The sequence below is a fragment of the Dermacentor albipictus genome, chromosome 1, assembly GCF_038994185.2.
Source record: "Dermacentor albipictus isolate Rhodes 1998 colony chromosome 1, USDA_Dalb.pri_finalv2, whole genome shotgun sequence".
In the NCBI taxonomy this organism is placed as follows: domain Eukaryota; kingdom Metazoa; phylum Arthropoda; class Arachnida; order Ixodida; family Ixodidae; genus Dermacentor; species Dermacentor albipictus.
Genome location: NC_091821.1, coordinates 386,108,800 through 386,129,896, shown reverse-complemented (window position 1 = coordinate 386,129,896; position 21,097 = coordinate 386,108,800). Strand labels below are relative to the sequence as shown.

The following is a 21,097-nucleotide window of genomic DNA, read 5'->3' as shown; positions in this document are numbered from 1 at the left end:
TACTCTTCAATAGAGAGTTGACAGAACCATAGAAATCAAAGGTACGAAAAATAAAAGAAAACAGAGGAGAGCGAGATGACCAATTCTGAAAACTAAAAGCAACGCCAAGGAAGAGCCCATCAGGGGGAAAAGCAAAAATCGCTGCAGGTCACATTAATAATAAAAAAGAAATAAAAAGTCTAATCATAAAAGAAATAAAATCTTACGACAGAAGAGAGAATGCAATGGTCTTGGTATAGTCGAGACACATAACCATCGGGAAGGTCGTAAACCTCAGGCCAAGGAATAGTGGTCTCCTGATATGCGCAAAAAAGCTGGACACTCCGCTAAAATTGTTTCTGTCTACACACTTCTAATGTTTACACACCGCTGGTACAGGCAATTCTTGGTTGCGGTATTACATCCTGAACACACACACGCACGAACACACGCACGAACACAAACACGCATGAACGAATGCACGCGCGCGCGCGCGCGTGTGTATTTATGTAGGGCGAAACCGACATATATCTGTGCAGATTGCTGCAGCTTTCCATGACAGACGGAAAGAAATATTGTTTGTAACTGTCGCACCACGATATAAATGGTCTGGTGCACTTCGCGTGATTTCTTTTGGATGAGTGCTGATAAGGTGGCCTGAGATATAGTCGTCCTGGTTGAAGACGATGTTGTCGTGATACTACAGGTACAGAAGTTTCAGAGAAGCGACGCGTCGGAGACTTACAGCGTCTGCATTGCGGCCAGGTGGCGCAGTGCAGTCGCACTATCATTTCCAGAATACCTGGAATAAGTGAAGTGAAAAAAAATTATGGGGATTTACGAGCCAAAACCACTTTGTGATTATGAGGCACGCCGTAGCAGGGGACTCCGGAAATTTCGACCACCTGGGGTTCTTTAACGTGCACCTAAACCTAAGTACACAGGTGTTTTCGCGTTTCGCCCCCATCGAAATGCGGCCGCCATGGCCGGGATTCGATCCCGCGACTTCGTGCTCAGCAGCCTAACACCATAGCCACTGAGCAACCACGGCGGGTACAAATGAAGGGAAGAGCCTTGTTTTGGATTGCCTCTGAATGGCTCGTAAGATAAGCTTGATACAGGTTCCAGAGAAGATTGCTATGTAGACTGAATACGAAAATTCGGTGGAGGCACTTAAGACTGCTTACGTTTGGGAATGCGAAAACATTGTGTAGTCTCTTTGGTGATATGTATTTTTTTTTCTGCGCGTTTCTTGTACGTGCAAGCACCCGCATGCGTTTTAACTGCGCCTCGGTAAGGCCAAATGAAAACGCACCAAGCGACTCAACGCGGTCGCTTGCCCGCAAGGAGTTCCTTACTCGAAGGACCTCCCAGTAACACGCAATTGGACATTATTGCTTTTTATTTGATACACTAATTTCGTACGCTCATTACGCGATGCCACCTCCTACCCATTGGCTGTGCCGTCACATGTCGAACGATGCAAGAACTGGGCCACACATTTAGTCAGCCAGAACCTTGGAGAAGCCGTGACGTCGGAGAAGCGTGCTCGCCTCGCTGCCCCGGAGGTTCACGCTCGATTCCTACCAAGACAGAAATTTAGCTAATCTTCTTTTCGAATGCATTAATTTACTGTGTTTACAGGAACCCCCCTGAGAAAAATATTGGAGTGTTTCTTTGATGTGGTTTTACTCTTTGCCGTCGGCCATTTTTTGGCACCGTCATTTGGTCACGACGTCAACCACAACCCCAGATTTTCGCGTAATGGGCCATGTATTGCTTTCGAATTAATGCTATGTTGCTACGTGTACTGAAGGTATGTATGTAAGTGCCTTCTGTAAAAATAAGAAATCAAGCAGTTGTGAGTGGTGCTCTGTACCGTGATCTTCTCTTGTGTGATGTGTGTTGTTCTTTGGCGCCTTAAAATAGCTATAACGAAGATTGCTATATCCCATAATCGCGCCCACGAGAGACTTGCAGCTTGATAAGAGCTCAGCATATAAAGGTGCTGCTGCATCTTCTTTTCACAAAGAAACGCTAACCTTGTGAGTGTCTCTCGGTTCTCGTTGTTAATGTGTTTGCCTAATTTTAGCGCACTCATTAATGATACCCTCAAGTATTTGTAAGAGCCTCTCTGTGATACAACTGATCTCGTGAGATTGTGAGTGACGTTTAATGCCTTGTTCTTCCGTGTGATGAATGCGCACACAGATTTATATTTATTCGCATCCCCCATTCCTGACACCATTTCCAATACTGTGTAAACAAGAGTTCATGTTAAGCTGTTCCGCCTGCGCTCAAACTGTCGTGTATATGACGCAATCATTCACGAATAGTCTTAGTGTTAGATCCATTTCAACCTAAAGGTGCACATCATTTGCGCATATCAACAATAAGGTAGGACCTAACACAGACGCCTACGGTACTCCTTGATATGTTCCAAGCATTTATATTCCGCGTCGCTTACTTTAACATACTCAGCGTGACTAGAGCAGTAAGCGCGCTTATCCATGATATTAGTTTGGCTTCTGGTATTATTGACTGTGGTTGACGCGTATACCATTTTAAAACCTGTGTTAATGCAAAAAGACGTTCACGGTAACCGTGTTGTTTAGAGTACGACAAGTTGTTTTCTTGAAAGAAAGTGACAATTCCTTTGTTAACAAAACGTCCCATGTTTTTTACAACAAAAGCTGTTTAATGAAAGGGTAATTTGTGGCCGCCTTTGTGGATAGGGATGACGTTTGCACAAAGCCAGTCCGTTGGCACGCCTGCGGTTTGAAAGGGTGTCGCAATTGTGAATGAAAGGCGGCGCTTGGTTTACATGGCGTCTGAAAAACACAGTCGAGATATTGTCGCGTTCTGGCGAGTTTTCGACTTTCATTTGTCACAGAAGGTTCAAAATGGCTTCACCTAAGAATACGATTGGCGTCAGTGTTTAGCCAGAGCCTATAGAACACTGTCATATTCCAAAAGTGCTGCAGTCCATGTGCAAACAGACTGAAAGCGTTCGTTGACCACGTTTGCGATCGTGAGAGCATCGTCCTCAATCGCACCGTCTATTTCTAACTGCATTATCGCGTTACCAGGCCTAAACAGATCACACCACTCTTTGGTTGCCGTGTCATAAAAGTTGTCAGTGAGGTTGAAAAAAAGTTATTGCGTGCTAATCTAATTCCAGCTTGAATCCCGATGGATAATCAGCAGATATGATCAGTGTTGCCTCTACTTTTGCCCACTTGCTGTATGTGTATTTTGACGTGAATAATGTTACACAATATCCATGGAGACGTACAATTAGTACGTTCTATTTTGGTAGAGACAGCCTTCACAATATACGACTGCTTCGTGATATTGTGGCACAAAATTTTCTATTGTATCGTACGTCTCCAAGCAAAAGTCATCTAGTAACGCTTCCAGGTAATAAATGACACCAGCATCACCATCTGGGTTACAGGTTTTAACGGTTACACGTGAATGGAGGGTGGGCCATCTGGCATTATTACGCCCGACGTTCAGTGTAATACTGCTCTATGATTTCATTTACCATCTCTACTTTTAGGCCCGGTGAAAATTATGCGAAACAAATGCAAGGTGCAGTGTTGAACTGATTTGCTGTTCGATGCATGTAGGAACCTTCACAATCTGATTAAAAAAATAAAAACACTAATGCCTATGTTCAGCAGAAGTTCACAGCTACGCGCTTACTTATTAGCAATCGCGAATGTGTTCCAGACAATTGAAGGAGAATGAAATCACCAGCAATACTTTGCTTCTGCCTTTAACCCCCTTCAAAAAGCGTAGTCGCGAATTGGTGCGACATATCGGTGCAGTGCATTTAGACATGATCGTGCGCGCAAGAAGGAGATGAAGAGGAAGTAGCAGACTGTCTCCTGGGGCGGTGACCTTTGTACCAACCTGCGCGATTACCACTTACACTTTTCTCCATATCAATAGCTATATATATATATATATATATATATATATATATATATATATATATATATATATATATACAGTGTACGACTATGTACGCGCATGGTCCTGTCTAAATGCACCGTAACCATATTATGATGGAATAATCATGCCCTTTTATGTTTCACCAAGCAGATTTATGGTTCGGATGCCTTTTTCAGCACGAAGTGATATGTTTCGTGTTATGGCAATAGCAACACCACTCCTCCTTCCTATTATACCGATCAGAACGAGCAAGGGTGAAACTATTTCTAACTTATGTGGAGCAAAGTGAAACCATGTTTAGGTTATCATGACAATGTCAGTAGAGTAGAGGAGCGGTAGTTGTCCAAGTTTCTCAATTTTATTTAGGTTACTTCTCGCATTAAATTACATCAAACGCAATGACGATGTCTTTACGCTTCTTTAAGTGTTGATAAAGGGAAAATCAGACATCCACCCATTCGTAGCAATTGCTACAAAGTGTGTTTTATGTTAGACTTCCTAAAATCTTCCTGAACCGTTTCGTTGAGCAACACCTCTGAATGTTTTGTTACACTGCAAACCTGTAACTGATCAACTTACCTTACCGCATTTAATCGATTGTAACGGGATTTTTTTTAGTGATTTGGTAACTCGAACCTCGCGTTATATTCCAATAAGAGCAAAGATTCGAAATTTTAAAACAAATATAACTTTCGTGGTTTTTAGCTTTACGTTTGCAACCTGTACCTTCGCGTTTCCATCGAATCCATAGACAAGTCGACCGAATTCAAAACTTGTTTTTTGTTGGAATCGACGCTATTTTCGCTGTAGACTGGTGCTACGGTTACGGTGCTGTAGTACCCTGTGGTTTTCGCGCGCTTCGACTCTACTTATTCGTAACGCTTTGGCGGCGTAGCACATTTCGTATGACGCCCGCTTCAAGAGACGAGCAATTTTTTTTTTTGCCGAGAAGGAAGGATCCCTGCCGTGGCTCGGCGGTTCGATGTCAACGATTTGCGGATGGCAGGACCAGTGGGAGGCCCTTTCTAAATGCTAGACTAGTTGAAAGGGCTCTGTGGACCTCACAGTGGCCTGGTGCCGCCTCCGAATGAAACAGATTTGCGGCCTCTTAAAAAGTACCTAATCTCAGGCAAACTGAAAGACGACGCGATCTCGTGCGATCACTTAAGGAGAGAGTTTCGCTTACGTGAGACTCGGCTCGGCTCGGCACCGAGCCCCTGGAAGTCTGCGACTGATAGGGCTGAAACAAACTGGCGCAGTGCCTAAACCACTTGTTCTGGCACGCTTTCAGTGCCGAGTAAGGCGAAATTTCGCGAAAATGAAGCTATCTCCGAAAGGGGTCGGCCAAGAATACTGCCCAAGGAAAGCTGTCTCTACCTCAGACGATGACGACAAGTGAAGAGAACTTGTTTAAGAATTCTGATTTCATTAATTAAATGTGCCATCTTTACTTCCGCTCATCTCGCGTTACATTCGCGGTCGCGTTACGTTTGAGTAAATACGGTACCTTTAGTTTTTTGAATGCAAGGACCATTTTATGACACCTTTCCTGTTCAGCTTTGAATGACTGCCAAAGCTTATCGACTGCGACATGAATAGGTGCCAAGGAGTCTTCAGAAACTGAAAAATAACTACCCTTTAGTTTGGAACAGTTTTGAATAACCGTCATATTTTCACTGAAATTGTAAAACCGCAAAATAACGGAACGAATGCGGTTGTCTATTTTCTTTCTGATACAATGAACACGGTCAACAAGTTGAGCGTCTATTCCAAACATGCCATTGACTGTATCTCGAATGGCTGCCTATTTCAAATCAGCCCAATGCAGTTTAAGTAGCTTCTTCTGTCTTCCCATAAATTACGATGTTATAGCGGCGGCTTCAATTTTCTAGCACGTAAAGTTGGCAGTAAATCTTTTTACCTGCTCATAGAGACCGTGTCAACATTGTAAGCGTATTTCTTCGGTGCTTCACAGTAGTCTTTAAACGGTGCTAGAGAAACTCAATTTTGGTGAGCCGAGTGGGCACACCTTGTAATCTTCCTTCTAGCATTCAGTGGGGAAATCTTAATTTCCATAAAATGTTTTAGTATTTCGTCAAGCGTAATTGTACGTGGATTTATCTTACTGTCACCACCGAGTAACAAAAGCATGTGGATCATTTCGATAGGATCACAGATATAAGTCTAAATGTACCGGGGGCTCGCAAATTCCGCTAAACAGACGCCTAATATGTCAAGTGACCACTTGTTACTAACCTGTGCAACAAAGAATGAATGGTCGCTGATGACGCCTGCGATGGCGCCACTGAGCCCATCTATAAGCGAGCCTCTGCTTGTTGCTGCTCCCTTTCAAAAGTTCGCTCGGGTGTCACTGCCGGCGGTGGTTGACCAAACGGCTCATGCATGTTCATGGTCGACGTCAAGCTTGATGCGTCGTCCCCGTATGCTTGGATATCCGCTGCGGAATGAAGCGATAACACGGTGATGCCTATTGCGCCGCTGGTTTGCAGTATTGCCAGTGCCCCCCCCCCCCCCTGGCCCGTTGCTAAGCGGTCAGTGTACAGCGCAGTAACCCGGGCAGAACCACTCAGCCCGAGCAGCATCTGTACAAGAATGGAGCAGTCTCTCGTGTCGCCTGCGATGAGGCCACCGAGCCCATGAAACATCTAGCAGTGCAGGGAAAGAACTAACGGTGGCTGAACGTCCGCAAGGGGAACAAATACGGGCTTTGAAACGCGTTATTCCTTTAATAAGATGCATCGTTCGAAGCCTTCTTTCCCACATGCGAAGTTTGGCGCTTCCGCACGGTCGACTTCCTGCCGCGGGTAAAGTGGACGCTTCCCGAAGACAGTGCAAACATAAAGTGGTGTGACCCTGAAGGGGACGCAGCCGAAACTGGGCTGACCACGGAGACAGTGTAATCCGTGGTCGCCTTGATTACGGGGACACCACGTGATGGTGGTTTCCGCGTCTTGCTGATTTGCCGGCCAGGCACGCGTATATCCCCTACGCTGCAAAACGCGGTGCAGTCGAAGAACAGCTATAGAGAATTCGGTTGTCCGGTTCAAGGAAACATCGCTTCACGTAGATTCCAAAATGTGCGTCGAATGTGCATAATTTTGCTAACAGAGATACGCTGCATATGGTCGGTGCGAAGATTAGCTTGTTGACAGAAATCCAATACTTGCGCAGTTATCGTTTCAAAAAGCAGCCGCGAAGGCATACCTTAACTTGTTGTTAAAATCTCTCCTGTAGTGTGACCCTCTCGAAAGTTGTTTTGGTATTGGCATGAAATCTCGCAATTCCGTTCTTCCGGCAGCACTCGGCGCTAAAGAACGGAAGTTGATTAGAGAGCGTATTTTTTTTTTTATTTTCGTACACTTTGCCAAAGTGCAAAATAATTACTTTTTTTTTTAACCTTCTCTTAATCAAGCGCGCACCCCGTAATTGCACGAGGGACTCATTTTCTTCCAGCCGGTTTGTCCAATTAAGTATCACACTTTTAAAGAAGTCAGCTGCAGTTGGTTTATGTTTGCGATTACTTAAAGCAAATCAAATACAAATACAAAAACTGAAAATAACTCCCGCATATCTGAAACAAACAGCGCCTGGAGACAGGCTACTATGAGAGTTGGTACTTCCCTCTGAGTGAGTAAAAAGCTGCTACTTCAACTTTCAACTGCTCCTGAAATTCTTAGAACGAGAGGGAGAACGCATTGCAGGAGACGGGAGGAGTGGAAGGATCAAGAACCAATCCACCTATTTAGTTCGACTACGAAGCTTGCGGCAGCTAAACACTTCTCAAAATAAGTTCCTAATGCTTCGACGGAGGCTCTAATCCATGGCTTAGGCTGCTAGGTCAAGTGTTATTAAGGTCGTGGTAACATTATATAGAATGCCAGCATTAGGTTATTATTATCAAATTATTTTTTTGTGAACTTTAACACTTTAAACAGCCTTACAAGTGTTGATACGTATTTGTGTCCCCTCTCAGGGAAGCTTTTGCCACTTAGTCTCCACTATCAGGGTCAGGCGTTCTTTTTTTATAGACATATCATATTTTCCTTTGTGTTTTCGAGGAGAGCAGTAAGACTTAGACACAATAACTGACATAAGAGTGCAATAATTGTGATAGAAAGTTGACAGACAACACAATTCAGGAGCAGGGGTCATGGCTCAGCTTTTGTTTATTTCTCTTCTTCTTTCCTTCTCTCTTAAGCGTGCTGCGGGAGCTAGAAATTTACTGTTCCGACTTCGTTTCTTCATTTTTTTGTTCCTTTCCCTTTTGTTCTTACCGTCTCTTGCGCGTCAACAGTGCTGCGAGCAAAGTTGATTCGTAGGGATCACCATTGAGAGCTGTGATTTGCCGATACTGGATAGCGTCTGGGCCCTAACTTCGGAGCGAAATAAAGGGCCTGCTCCAGGTCGGACACACTTCGATCAATGAAAAGCGCTGAACACATGAGTAGGGGATGAAAGACGAAGTGAGCCGCCTTAGTTGCGGAGAGAGATATGTATCGCAATTAGATCCTTGCACTTCTCTAGAAAGGGGGGTGTTTTAATGACACCAGCTGCTGCTCCAGACAGCTTAATGCGTATGTTATTCGGAAGCCGCTTTTAAACAGCTGACGCTACATTTATCGTTCCCTTGACACTTGATCGCTCTTTTGTTATTTTTACACGCCGAGGAGACAAAAAACGCTTTTGCCTGTGGTAACATCTGGGTCTTTGTATTGGCAAGACTTCCGGGTCCCTTCGAGCTCTCTTATTAGTCGTTTCATGTTCAGGAAACGCAGCGAAAAGCTGACACAGCGCGCACACATTGCCAGCTAAAAAATAAAATCTGCATGCAAGCGATGCGACAGCCGTATGTAAATTTTCTCTTGTAAGCGCCCCATTAAGCATTACACACACAAAAAAAAAATGTTTTATAATGGTATTGGCATCATCGGTCTGTTTCATTTATATTGTTTGAAATACATGATTTGTGGTGTATTTGAGAGAAAGAAGTAGGTGCCCAAAAGAAAACCAACTCAGTCAACGGTGGTGCAGTATTACACAAAATGTTGAGCCGAGGAAGATTGTAGGGGATAAAGAAATTTAGTAACGAGGACCACGGGTGACTCGAGATTACCGTGTGTGGCCGACGTTCCTGCAGTGTTGTCTGACTGTTCTGAGTTCACCTCCTAATATGGAGTGCAGTAAGTTTGTTGTAAGTCTCGTTAACTCCGCTGTTTTCCCGTCATCATCATTATAGTACACGAAACGTTTATGGTTGTTTCCGAAGAAACAGCCCACTGTTGGCTCACTGTTAGCACAGTGTTGATTACTGTCGTGTCTAAGTGACTAAGGAAGACTTTCTTTGGGCACTAACGAATGTTTTACACTCTCGTTCCAGCTCCTTCACTTTAACGTCACGGGCTGCCACTGGGCCAAGAGCACACACCGCACGTAAGGATTGCACGTGGTTATCTTTCTTGCATGCATTTGGCAGCTCACTTAAGAAGCGGCACGATATTGAAGCCATTGGATGCCGCTGGACATGATTGCAGTTGATTACAGGGCGCATATGCGGAAGAATAAATTGCAAAGTGGGAGACGCACAATACGCTAAGCATTCGTGAATAATCCCAATTTTGTGCTCACAATCGCGGTGCAAGAAGCGCGAATTGCGCTAAGCGCCATTCACTGTGTCAACGTGTCCGTAGCTTGCGTAGAGACAGCAACAGCGCGTCCTGTTTCAAGCATATATGCCTTCAGCCTGCGCGCCTGCAAGACGAGCATTCCAGATACAAGCAGTGCGCGCGCCCTCAAAGACTGACGCAGCCAAAGCTCCCGCGTGACGAAACAAAAGAAGCCTGTTGACCGACAGTTGTCCCGCACTCCGAGTGTCATGTACGTCTAGGATTTCAGTGCTAAGCGGATAACTTGCCTCTTGCGTTTCGGGGCCTTCACGGTCGCCTCGGGAACGTAAACGGTGTTTAGGCAACAGGGTATCGCAACAAAGAAAAAAAAGAAAGAAAAAGCAACAACTTGAGTATTACGTCAGGCTACTGAAGGCTTTGCTAGTCATGAAACGCCCCTGTAATACTGAGAAAGTGTCATGCACCACCAAAAAGGAACGCGTGTGTTCACTGGTGTCATTACAGACATGCTTATAATACACAATGGCAATGTGGACCGCTAGCTAACAAACGAGATAATGTGCAGAGTAGTCTTCTGAAACACTGCGCTAAAGAAGAGGTCAACAGTCGCCATAAAAGTGACGCGTTGGAGACGACACTCCGACGAGACGAATTATGTGCGTAGGAGCAACAGTCTCCATTCTCATGTTAACCTTCGTATTATTTGAGCTAAGGAAGAAAGGAACAAGAAGATCTCCACAGTCAGACGTAGAGAGGTCAGCGTGAACTCCTCAGCTATACGTTCTGCTTCATCTACTCTATGGAAGGCGTGAATGAGGAAATTACGAAGAGCGATGGTCAGTACCGAAAACCACGAATGTCATGAATGCGTACAAATGCATAAACGATGCGTCTGCTTACAATCAAACTTTTTGGTATTCTTGAATAACGCAAACTAAATGGCATGTGCACACCATTAATAAAATATATCCAGAGAGGAAGATTAGGATGGACTGCAACGATTGTAATGGCATCATTGGAATCAGACATATGCTGGCGGGGTGCCCCACGACTCTCCCCAACCTCATTGAAGAATGTACACAGTGGGAGAAAAGGATTCAAAGCCCATTGTTTCAGGACCAACTAAGGGCCGTCCAGAGGGCCCATGATGTCGCTGAAAGGCTTGGCCTGACAGTGCCAACGTGGGAGCGGCCCGCCTTGACTTAAGAAGTCGAGCCTCCGGAACTCATTCCAATAAATGTTTTCACACACACGCACACAGTGATTTATTCGCGCCGTGTCTCGAAAACGTGCCATACCTTTCTAAAGTAATTCTGGACAGCAACATAAGGTTAGCCACAATTACCCTAAAACATTTTGACTGAAATTGTGCATTGTTTTCTCCAAAACTCGTCCTCCAGCTTCAACTTCCTCGTAATGAGTGATAACGATATCAGGCAGTACACAGCCGTAAAATTGAGCCCTTTACAGGCTTCTCTTGTCCATGGCTTACAGAAAGTCGCCCTGGTGGGCGCAGAGCGACTCTGCGCCCACCACCATGATAACGGAAACCACGCCCACGGAAAATGTTCGCATGGCCATATCAGCATTTTTTCTTTTGCACGCGTAAGCAAACAGCTTGAAAAAAGCGAGACTGCTTCCAGAGTGTCAAGGATGGGGCGTTATCAACGATGTGGAAGGTCGTTTTGTGAGAACGCCAAAGAAATGGCGGGAAACATCGTGACGAAAAAGACAAAAAAGGAATCTTTAGATAAAGTCTTTATTTATATTTTTTTTTGGGGGGGGGGTGGACGCCAGTGATGAATACGCACTCAGTGGGACATGAATTCAATATATATAGTGACAACGCAGTGCTCCCGCCACTTATTTCAGCGGTAGGCTCAGCTTCTGTAGCTTCTTTCTATACTAATTCTGACGTCATTCGACCTGATTCCCGACTCGGAATTACATAATCGACTCTGAGCAGGCTACGAAAGTTTATCAGACGTGTATTTTAGTCTCTATTCAAACGTCAATTTTATTTTTCGGAACTCAAGCCCTTGTATTTATAGGCTTTCCATCACATAATTTTTTCTCATCGATTATGACTTATTTCACCCCAGTCTTTAGATTTGCTCTTAGGATCGACGGTAAAGGCTACACGTATTTACATGAGTTGCGCTATCAGGAACAAAATTTAAACACAGCTACGTATTTTTCAACTTGACATCGTGTATGAAAATATCTCTTTGTAGTAAACCATATTCTAACTGTCTGACACCTGTATTTCCGAAACGTGCCTCAAATATACGCTTTCTCCTAGGGAAGAACAGTGCCATCTATTTTCTTGAAATGGATTTAGAATCATCCTTTCATTGGAGTGCCTTTCAGTGTGCATGAGTATGAAATTGCATCCTATAAGTTGACAAGGAACGTTATTCAAATGTACTGAGCAGTTCTTTCCATTAGCGGCATTGTCTTCCTGTTCTCCAATCGGAGCATCCATTCAGTGCGTGTCTTTGAATACGGCCTTCAAAATCCTGGATCATCTGCACAGTGTGATGTGCCTAACAAAGTGTGAAGCTTTAGCAGCGCTATAAACTTGGAAAAGACATTGCACAAGGAGGACGCTTTCTTGCTTTTCTATTCGTCGGAGAACTCGACGTGGATTTGACCGAACTTCGCTGAAATACCGAAGAATCGCTCGCGTAGATCTCGCAGGATTTCGCGCGCACATCTCGAAGAAGTCCCAAGCATATGACATGCACGCTGAGTGCAGAAAATGCTGTCACGCTCGGAAAGATCCCGAGAAGCTTCTAGCACGCAGTAGTTACTTAACAAAATATAATTCGGCGAAAGCGCGGATAGGTAGGAAGCTTTAAAGGCATAAAACACAACAGCGCTTCGGTGTCTATGGAAATACTTTGCGTTGTACTATATTAAAAATGACTTTTTTTCCTCTATTATTCCACCTTGAAGATGTTGAGAAATATCTTGCACGTCCTCCATGCAGCTTGCTCTAAGAAAGGGAGACCAGACAAGCCTTGATTGCATTATTTTTCTCTGGCGTCTAGAACCAAGCATATAAAGAGGGAAAAAGTGGAGCCTCGCCTCTGTTCCGTAGGCCCGACATAACGTAAGATTTATGGGACGTCCGTTGCGGCTAATTAAAATGCTAAGCGGCGATAGAAACGGGAGCCAGGGACTTGGTGAGCCGGGTAAAAAAAACTATTATTCCTCACCTAGGCTTATTTCGCCTCAGTACGGCCACAAATGGCTTCTTCTACCGGCCAACGAAAAAAAAAGAATTAAACAAAAAGAAGTAGTGCGTAACGCGTCAAGCGCTCGCCTCTTGTTATGCTTACCACACCGGAATAAACCGACCCTGTCGGCTTCTCGAGTTGCTTTGTGGGGTATGGCCTGACAAAATTTCTTTTCCAGATGATTCAAGCACGTGATGGCTTGGCTAAGTGCCGATGACAGTTTTCTTTCTTTCTTTTTGGCGCGAAAGAGGGCGGGGGAGGGTGCTGTCTGAGAGCCCGTGAAGAAGGTAATCTGACAATAAATCCTTGCCTTCGACTCACAAAAAAATTTAAAAGACAAAATGGTTTGTCGGATAATATACGCGCCACAGCGTTCACCACGAGAGGTTGGAGGTAGTTAATTGAGACAATTTCAGAGATTTAATGAGGATAAATGTCAAAGGAGTCTCGGCGCTAAACATGTATGTATAAGTTTGCTTCACCGCTGAGATGCAAGGCACGTTCAAGAAGCACGAGAACAACCTTCTTGCGCAAGACAAAGATGAATCGTTTGGAAAGAACATCCGGTATATCGCGTCGGTAAAAGGCTCTGATGGAATTCTGCCGTGTTTCAACGAATGGTGAAGCTTCTTTTCCACATTTTATCGAAAAGTCCAGGACCTTTATTTCAATTAAACAATATATTTTTAAAAAATTGTTCATGATAGCTTTGGTCTGTGCAATTGCGTTGGTAGAAATGTCGCGGATAAGAAAGACTTGCTTGCTATGAGAACATGTGAGAAGAGTATTGAGAATGGAATTGTGAATATGTTTTTACATAGCTCATTATTGCAGCCCTTTTGCCAAGATATGCATACTGCTGCAAACAAATGTAGGTAGTAATGTTTGTTGAATTGCGAATATATTCATAACGCTTCCCGTTGGACAGAAAGTACAATGCAATAGGACGGTATTTTTATGTCAAAATACGATTAAGGCACCGTTATTGCGTTTACCGTATATCTGCGTTTAATTTATTGCGATCGATTGTTATATCATGTGCAACCTTTTATTCGAGCGTGGGGTGCGTAGGAGGTCCCTTCACGTAGCAAGCAGCAGCATCATGTTTTGAAGGAACACCTTTGCGAAGCACTTTGCCCCTAAAAGGGCTGAAAATCCTACGTCATATTATGCTATTTTATATAAGATTCAGTTCTACCAGACCAGTGTCAAGCAATGCAGGGACGTTGAAACAGACGCGGGTGCGTTGATTTGCGCTTGAGCGCTTCAGTGCGATACCAACATGGTCGAGCCTACGTTATTTCAAGGTGATATAATACAGGCGTGTAGGGGAGATTATTGAGCCCAGTAGATAATCACGCGAAAAAAAAAGGAACGACGGGAATTTGCCTTTTATTCGAGAAACGTAAAGCGCGTCATCAGGGGCGGGACTTAACATTGTATATATACCTGAACATAGGAAGACAACACTTTTTCGTACAAGAAAAGCAACGAATTGACTTCGGTAGTAGGACTTCAAAGCTTTCATATTCTATCGCCCTCTTTGGTATAGACGCTTGTTTCACTTTCTATTTTTCGATGAAGGGAAGTACCCACGAGGTGACAGATGGCAGATTCCTAACACATTCGCCTCCTTTGAAACGTTCGAAGGAGTGCTTCCGACACAAGAAAACACAAGAAAAGGACCGGTCTTTTGTATGTATCATATGGGATGTCCTGGGAAGAAAAATGCCCAGTGCTCAATATAACACTGCAAAAAAAGAGAACCTTTGATGTGAGAATTATTTCTATAGGAGTGACTTTACCATTACAGCAGTTAGGTGCTCGAAGCGGGGTATTCTTAGCCCGTCCATCCGTCCGTCCGTCCATCCGACGGTTATATCAACGACAACAGTGGTCCTCATACGACTTCGTTGATTCGTTGTCAGGCTGGTTCCTCATATCCAGCTTCACTATTGAAATAGGTCTGAAAAAAAGAAGGAAGATACATCGCCCTGCGCAGCCACTACATTGCTCACGCTGTATGCGGTCTTAGCAGAAACTCGGATTCACTGGAACGAAATCCTGACCCATACAATGGCAGCACTGAACTGTGCATATCTGTTCTGAGTTGTCTAACAACAAAGTACGACACATTGCTTGCGTGATATAAGAGTTTTTCAATAAAAACTGAGGCTGATGCTCTGAAATGTTAATGAAAGTTATTAATCGTCTCTTTTATGTCTTTCTATATGCTCCTCAGTAAGTGAAATGCACGCGTCCCGCCCTTTGTACCAGTCCTAGGTAATATGAGTCGAGCCACCTTTCAAAACCTACTTAAAAGACTGAATTTTAATCAGTTAAAATTATGATAAACTAAATTATAAATGCTATAACACTGAACCAGACCCGTCGCAGTAGCCCAGTGAACATTGTGCTGCATTGCTGAGCCTGGTGGCGGAGGAGTCATTTCGAAGGGACCTAAATGCAAAATCGCTTGTGTACTTAGATTAGGTGCACGTTAAAGGACCCCAAGTGGTCAAAATCATTCCGGAGTCCCACATTACATCATGCGTCATGGTCAGAGTGTGGTCCTCACGCGTAAAGCCCCAGAATTAAAAAAAAGTTTACTTACCTTGTTCCAGAACATTGTCGAAAACCAGTGTTCTTGGTCTATTCCGTGCAGCATCACTCTTCGAATTAGTATTATTTATTTCAGCGCCCACTCCAACTTAATTCCACTCTCGTAAATATTTAGTACAACGCTCCAGACAGGCAGTAACACTCCCGTGAGAAAGAGATTGCGTCAATGCAGGGCAAAAAAAAGATAAGAAAGGCCTAGTCGTATGGAGAGTGAAAGAGAAAAAAAAAACTTTACTGAATGTCCTTGCTAGGGTCCAAAGAAGTGGGGGGCCGGGAGATTAGCCTCACCGAAGCCTCGCTTCCTCAGGCGGCGGCCAGACACTCTCACAACGCATTTACTTTCTTTCATACTCCTCAGTCGTTATTCAAAATCAATTCTACTATGAGCTTCGTTCACTTCAAAACTTGCCCAGCCCATATCACCCTGTGCCGCTTCGTTTGTAGGATTCCCATGAGCGCTAAATGCGAGGCGTCCCACTGACCTTTGGTTGCTATCAATTTATGTTTGTATCTTTGACTTCAAGCAAATAATCACATTTCCAAGTGTAAGTCTTGGGACATTGACATCTTTCCACATACCCTGGGGTACATCGTACCTAATGTACCGACATAGCACTCTGTGTTTCATGATGGCCGCATTTCTCTTCCACTTTCCTATTATTCTTTTTCCTATGTTTCCATATATCTATTACCCTCGGTTCTCCATTAACCCGAAGAGAGGCACAATCATAACTTAGTAGCAACCAAAGGTCAGCGCGACGCCTTGCATTGTACGCTCACGGTAACCCAACAAAAGAATCCGCACAAGGTCATATAGGCTGGGAAAGTTTTGAAGCGAGGGAAACTTATAGAAAAATTGATTTCTAAGAACGATTGAGGAATCTGAAAGAAAGTAAATGGGTTGCCAGAGTGTTTATGTATTTGTACACGAAAAATGTTGACTCACAGTGAAGAAAAAAAAAAACAAGGAAGCTTACAAGCAAGCATGCTACTGGTATGATAAACAACAACGCAACAGAGAACGTCAATCGCAAAGTCAGAGCAGCTGAAACAATCTCATGGGTGGCAGCAAGGGTAAAAACAAAATCAGAGAAGAAACAACTTAGGATAACTGAAAAGAAAGCTCTTTACTTTTCGAAGCGAGGTCTGGATGTCTTAGAACGTGGAGTTATGAAGTGAGGTACACAAAGGAAGAACAAGAATGTGCTTGCTGCAGTAAATCAAGGGAAACAATGGAACATGTTTTATTATAATGTGAAGATATTTAACTGGCTGTCAGTTTAGGTTCCAATATCTCCCTTTAAGCCATTGGGATCAGGAATATCAGGGGGAAAGTAATGTCCACAATAGAGATTAGTAAAAGACAATTTGGAGTTTGGTGACAGAAAAGCAGGGAGACTACAAGCAACTACAAATTCGAATTTCCCACTTAATGGTCCACAAATTTTGACGCTGAGAATTTTTTGTCTGTAAAAAATATCATAGAAAAGATAGATAGGTAAGACACTAGGCAATAAAAAAAAGAGGTTGGTGTTGCAAACACCACACAGTTAGGGGACGCTCATATAGCATCAATCCATCTATCCAGATCGGGATTCGAAGCGGATGGCAGGATTAGCCCGTCATTAGACGAAATAAGCAGGATAAGTTTATTCGGGCATTCAGAAACGTCAACTTACTTGAAGCCCATGCTTGATTTAGTAAAGATAACGCCTGGCGTGAGCGTTCCCAAGTGTTCATTGCATTTCCTTGGGCGCGTTCACGCCAGGCGTCATCTCCACCAAGACAAGCATGGGCTTCAAGTCAAAGCGCACTTCTCAACACGGGGGTAACAGTATTTCTGATAAAAAAAAGTAGGAAGGACATTGATACAACCATATTTGTCACGAGCGCAGGTAACGGTACAGGGATGAGATAACAAATTACGGAGGTGTAGGCAGAATGCTAGGCTGAAAACGTGTTCGAATTACCTGATTAGCTCAAGCAGGCTGGGTGGCTTTTTGTCACCGTCCCGTTTTGAAGAGCATGCCAATAAGTCACCGTCATCATCTGCTCTATTTGATGGCACAACCCAACCCGCCTGTATGTAGGCCGGTTGATCCACAGCGTGCATGAAGGACTCGCCTCGTTACAGACACCGGCGAGCTCATCCAACTCTAGATCTGCTTACTCACGGTGCTTGAGCCATCTCGTCATTTTCTTTCAAAGCTCGGTGCGTGCATAGCAGCCGAGTCATGTACATCCCATCCCATCCTTTCCCATCGACGACTGAACGCTGATGCACAGTGCGACACTAGCTGTCTGCTGCTGCTGCTGCCGCAGCCGGTGAAGTCTTTGGGGCTTCTGTCCTTCAGAGAGGGAGCGGCCATTGTCACCCGCCTTGCTAGACGACATTCGCACTAGCGCGCATCACTGGGTCAGTATAACAGCGACGAGGGCTCGCTGCTTCTTTCCCGGGTAAATAAATCGGCGCTATGTCGGCGCGTTGCCTGGCTACGTTTTGATTTTGCGGCCTTTCCACGGGAGATCTCTCCATATTCACGTCTGTGTTCTGCAAAAAGGCTGCGGTAAACATAGCTATTTGCTCTCGCGCAACAACCAGCTTTTCCCGATGTATACGCCAGCGCTGCACAAAGCGCGAGTTGCGACGAATCAATTCAGAAGTACCGAAGCAAGGAAGGTGAGAGGGTGAGTGACATGTCGAAAGCGATAAGCCGTTGAGCTATTCGTAAACCTTATACAAATTCGCTAACTCTGCACCTACGCGAGTTCCCCTAGATCAAACACCGGGAGTTTCCGAACCCTCCACTGCTCCGCCGATGACTTTTCTTTTATTCTTTGGAAAGAGTGATCTGGCAAAGTTCCTTTGTATCACTATGGACACTCGCCTGCACTGGGGTGCTTATTTTGCGGGCGGCATTTTTTTTTCACCGCCTGATGAATCCAGAGTAGTGTGTGTCAAGTAAAATCTAAAGCTCGTTTCTTCGCGTAGCTGCATGGCCAGGTGCCGAACTAGGAAGCCCCGTGGCATCGCAAGAACTTCCGTGAAATTGTAGAGCGATATTGTTTGCATTTCATGGCTCGTAAAGTGGGTAAGCTCGGAACGGACAGCTGTAAGTTGTTGCAGAGACCTTGCGCTTCTCGAACGCGCACCATTTTCGCGAGTCAATTTTGCGACTGAAAGCAAACAGCATTGTGAATAAAGAGTCGATATCACCGACTGTCTTTCTCACGAGCCAAAATAAATGTGCAATAATTTCAGTCGCTTGTCGAAGGGGAATAGTAAAATAATCAAGTAGTCTTTTTTTTTCGTGATTTCTACGGCGGAACGTGACAGTGGCCGAGAGAGACATAACAGCGACTGGTCCTGTTCAGCCATAGTATCCGCACCTCAGCGAGTGGTGAATAAGAAAAGAACGACCATTACGTCGAAGCTAACAATGAAAGTGACCCCAGTTGTCGTATTCACTGTTTACGCTGTACACGTGCATTATATCTCACACACTTACGATGCTTTGAGGTGAACAGTGCGCAACACTATGATTAGGCAACATCAGAGTGTTTTTGTCTTCCTCGTTTTACCACGCGATAGGACAAACTTGAGTCAGATAAATCGCCTTTCCCCCCTTTCACCCTCACAATATAGAGACCGTATTCGCTATTGCGGCACATTCATGAACACTAATTCATGTGCATTAGGTTAAGTATAGTGTTTCGCTCGTGTGGCGGCATACTCTCAGATCAGTTGACGGAACAAGCAACAACAAAATAACTTTTGATGAGAAGCGTGTTATCAATCTCGTGGAATTCAATTGCAATGCACTGTGAGTCACGATAATTGCATGTAATACTGCAAAAACACGAAGGGCAAACGGTTAGCGGCACTCTCTGAAATTATAGGCTCTTGCTCCCAGTGTTAATAAAACATTTACCGAGATAATTTTCAATACAATAAGGGCAACACTGGACTTTAGCCAACCAAGGGAACAGGCTGGCTTCAGGAAAGGATACTCTACAATGGATCACAACCATGTCATAAATCATGTAATGGAGAAATCCGTAAAGTACAATCAGCCTCTCTATATGGCTTTCATAGTTTACGAAAAAGCATTTGATTCAGTAGAGATACCCGCAGTCATGGAGGCATTACGCAATCAAGGAGTACAGACCGCCTACGTAACTATCCGGGAAAATATCTATTCCACAGCTACCTTAATTCTGCACAAGAAAAGTAGGAAGATACCTATAAAGAAAGGGGTCAGACAAGGAGACACAATCTCTGCAATTCTATTCAGTGCGTACTTTGAAGAAGTATTCAAGCTATTAAACTGGGAAGGCTTAGGAGTAGGGATGGAAAGCGAATATCTCAGCAACCTTTGGTTTGCAGATAACACTGTTCTATTCAGGAACACATCAGACGAGTAACAGCAAATGATTGAGGACCTTAGCAGTGAGAGTGTAAGAGTTGGGTTGAAGATTAATATGCAGAAGACAAAGATAATGATGAATAGCCGGGCAAGGAAACAAGAGTTCAGGATCGCCAGTCAGCCTCTACAGTCTGTGAACGAGTACGTTTACCTAGGTAAATTAATCACAGGGAACCCTGATTATGAGAACGAAATTCATAGAAGAATTAATATGGGTTCCATCGCATACGGCAAGCATTCTCAGCTGCTGAGTGAGATCTTACCATTATCATTGAAAAGGAAGGTGGTCAATCGGTGCATTTTATCGGTGCTAACATATGGGGCATAGACTTTGGAGACTGACAAAGAAGCTTGAGGACAAGTTAAGGACCACGCAAAGGGCGATGAGGGCGATGCAACGAAGAATGCTAGGCATAGCGTTAAGGAGACAGAAATAGAGCGGTCTGGGTCAGAGCGCAAGCGAGTATGGCCGATATTCTAATTGACATTAAGAGAAAAAAATGGTGCTGGGCAGGTTATGTAATGTGCAGGTTAGATAACCGTTGGACCATTAGGTTTACAGAATGGGTGCCAAGAGAAGGGAAGCGCAGTCGTGGACGGCAGAAGACTAGGTGGAGGCGATCAAATTAGGAAATTCGCGAGCGCTAGTTGGAATCGATTGACGCAGGACAGGGGTAATTCGAGATCGCAATGAGAGGCGTTTGCGCTGCAGTGGATATAAAATGGGCTGCTGCTCCTGCTGCTGCTCCTGCTGCTGCTGCTGCTGCTGACTATTATTATTATTAATATTATGAAAAACGCTAACGCGAGCCTTGTCACAATTGACATTCGCATCACTTGGCCATCGCATAAATGCACCTGACGGCAAAATAACGTTCAGTAAAAGAACACAAACAACGGAGGAAGTGAATAGAGCTGCACACCAGAGAACTGATAACACAGATGCTCAAACGGATTGCGCAACGGTTGTCTAGCGAAACGCCAACGCTGTCGTCGTCGACCACGCGCCCGATCGCATACATCTTCGTTGAACTTACGATGGGTGGTCCTCGGCGGCAGATAGATAGAGGCCTCTTCCTTTTGTAGGCGAGTGCGGGCTGCAGCCAATGCACAGAGGCTGCGTGGCTTTCTCCGGTGCCTCCAAGCTGCTGCGGCTTGCGCTTGTTTGCGACATACTAGGGGTCCTTTGAAACCATGAGAAAGTCACTGCCATCGGTTTATT

The 21,097-nt window shown here is 44.4% G+C and overlaps 1 protein-coding gene and 1 long non-coding RNA gene across 12 annotated transcripts in view; one reads left to right on the top strand and one right to left on the bottom strand.

Moving 5' to 3' along the window:
- LOC135902404 (calcitonin gene-related peptide type 1 receptor-like) overlaps positions 1-21,097 on the top strand; it is a 572,650-nt gene that overhangs the window by 385,015 nt on the left and 166,538 nt on the right. For all 8 annotated transcript variants that reach the window (XM_065432417.2, XM_070531979.1, XM_065432422.1 and 5 more), the window contains one exon: positions 9,338-9,390. The gene's annotated coding sequence lies outside the window, so the exon portion shown is untranslated. The remainder of the gene's footprint in view (positions 1-9,337; positions 9,391-21,097) is intronic.
- LOC135902405 (uncharacterized) overlaps positions 1-21,097 on the bottom strand; it is a 35,364-nt gene that overhangs the window by 7,641 nt on the left and 6,626 nt on the right. Inside the window, exons 1-3 of one of the 4 annotated variants that reach the window (XR_010564501.1) lie at positions 20,913-20,971; positions 14,632-14,792; positions 6,196-6,397 (exon numbers count right to left, since the gene is read on the bottom strand). This is a non-coding gene — a long non-coding RNA (uncharacterized lncRNA). Of the gene's footprint in view, positions 1-6,195; positions 6,398-14,631; positions 14,793-15,440; positions 15,755-20,912; positions 20,972-21,097 lie in introns of those variants that run through there. The other 3 variants (XR_010564499.1, XR_010564500.1, XR_011511383.1) reach the window with 3 other exon arrangements.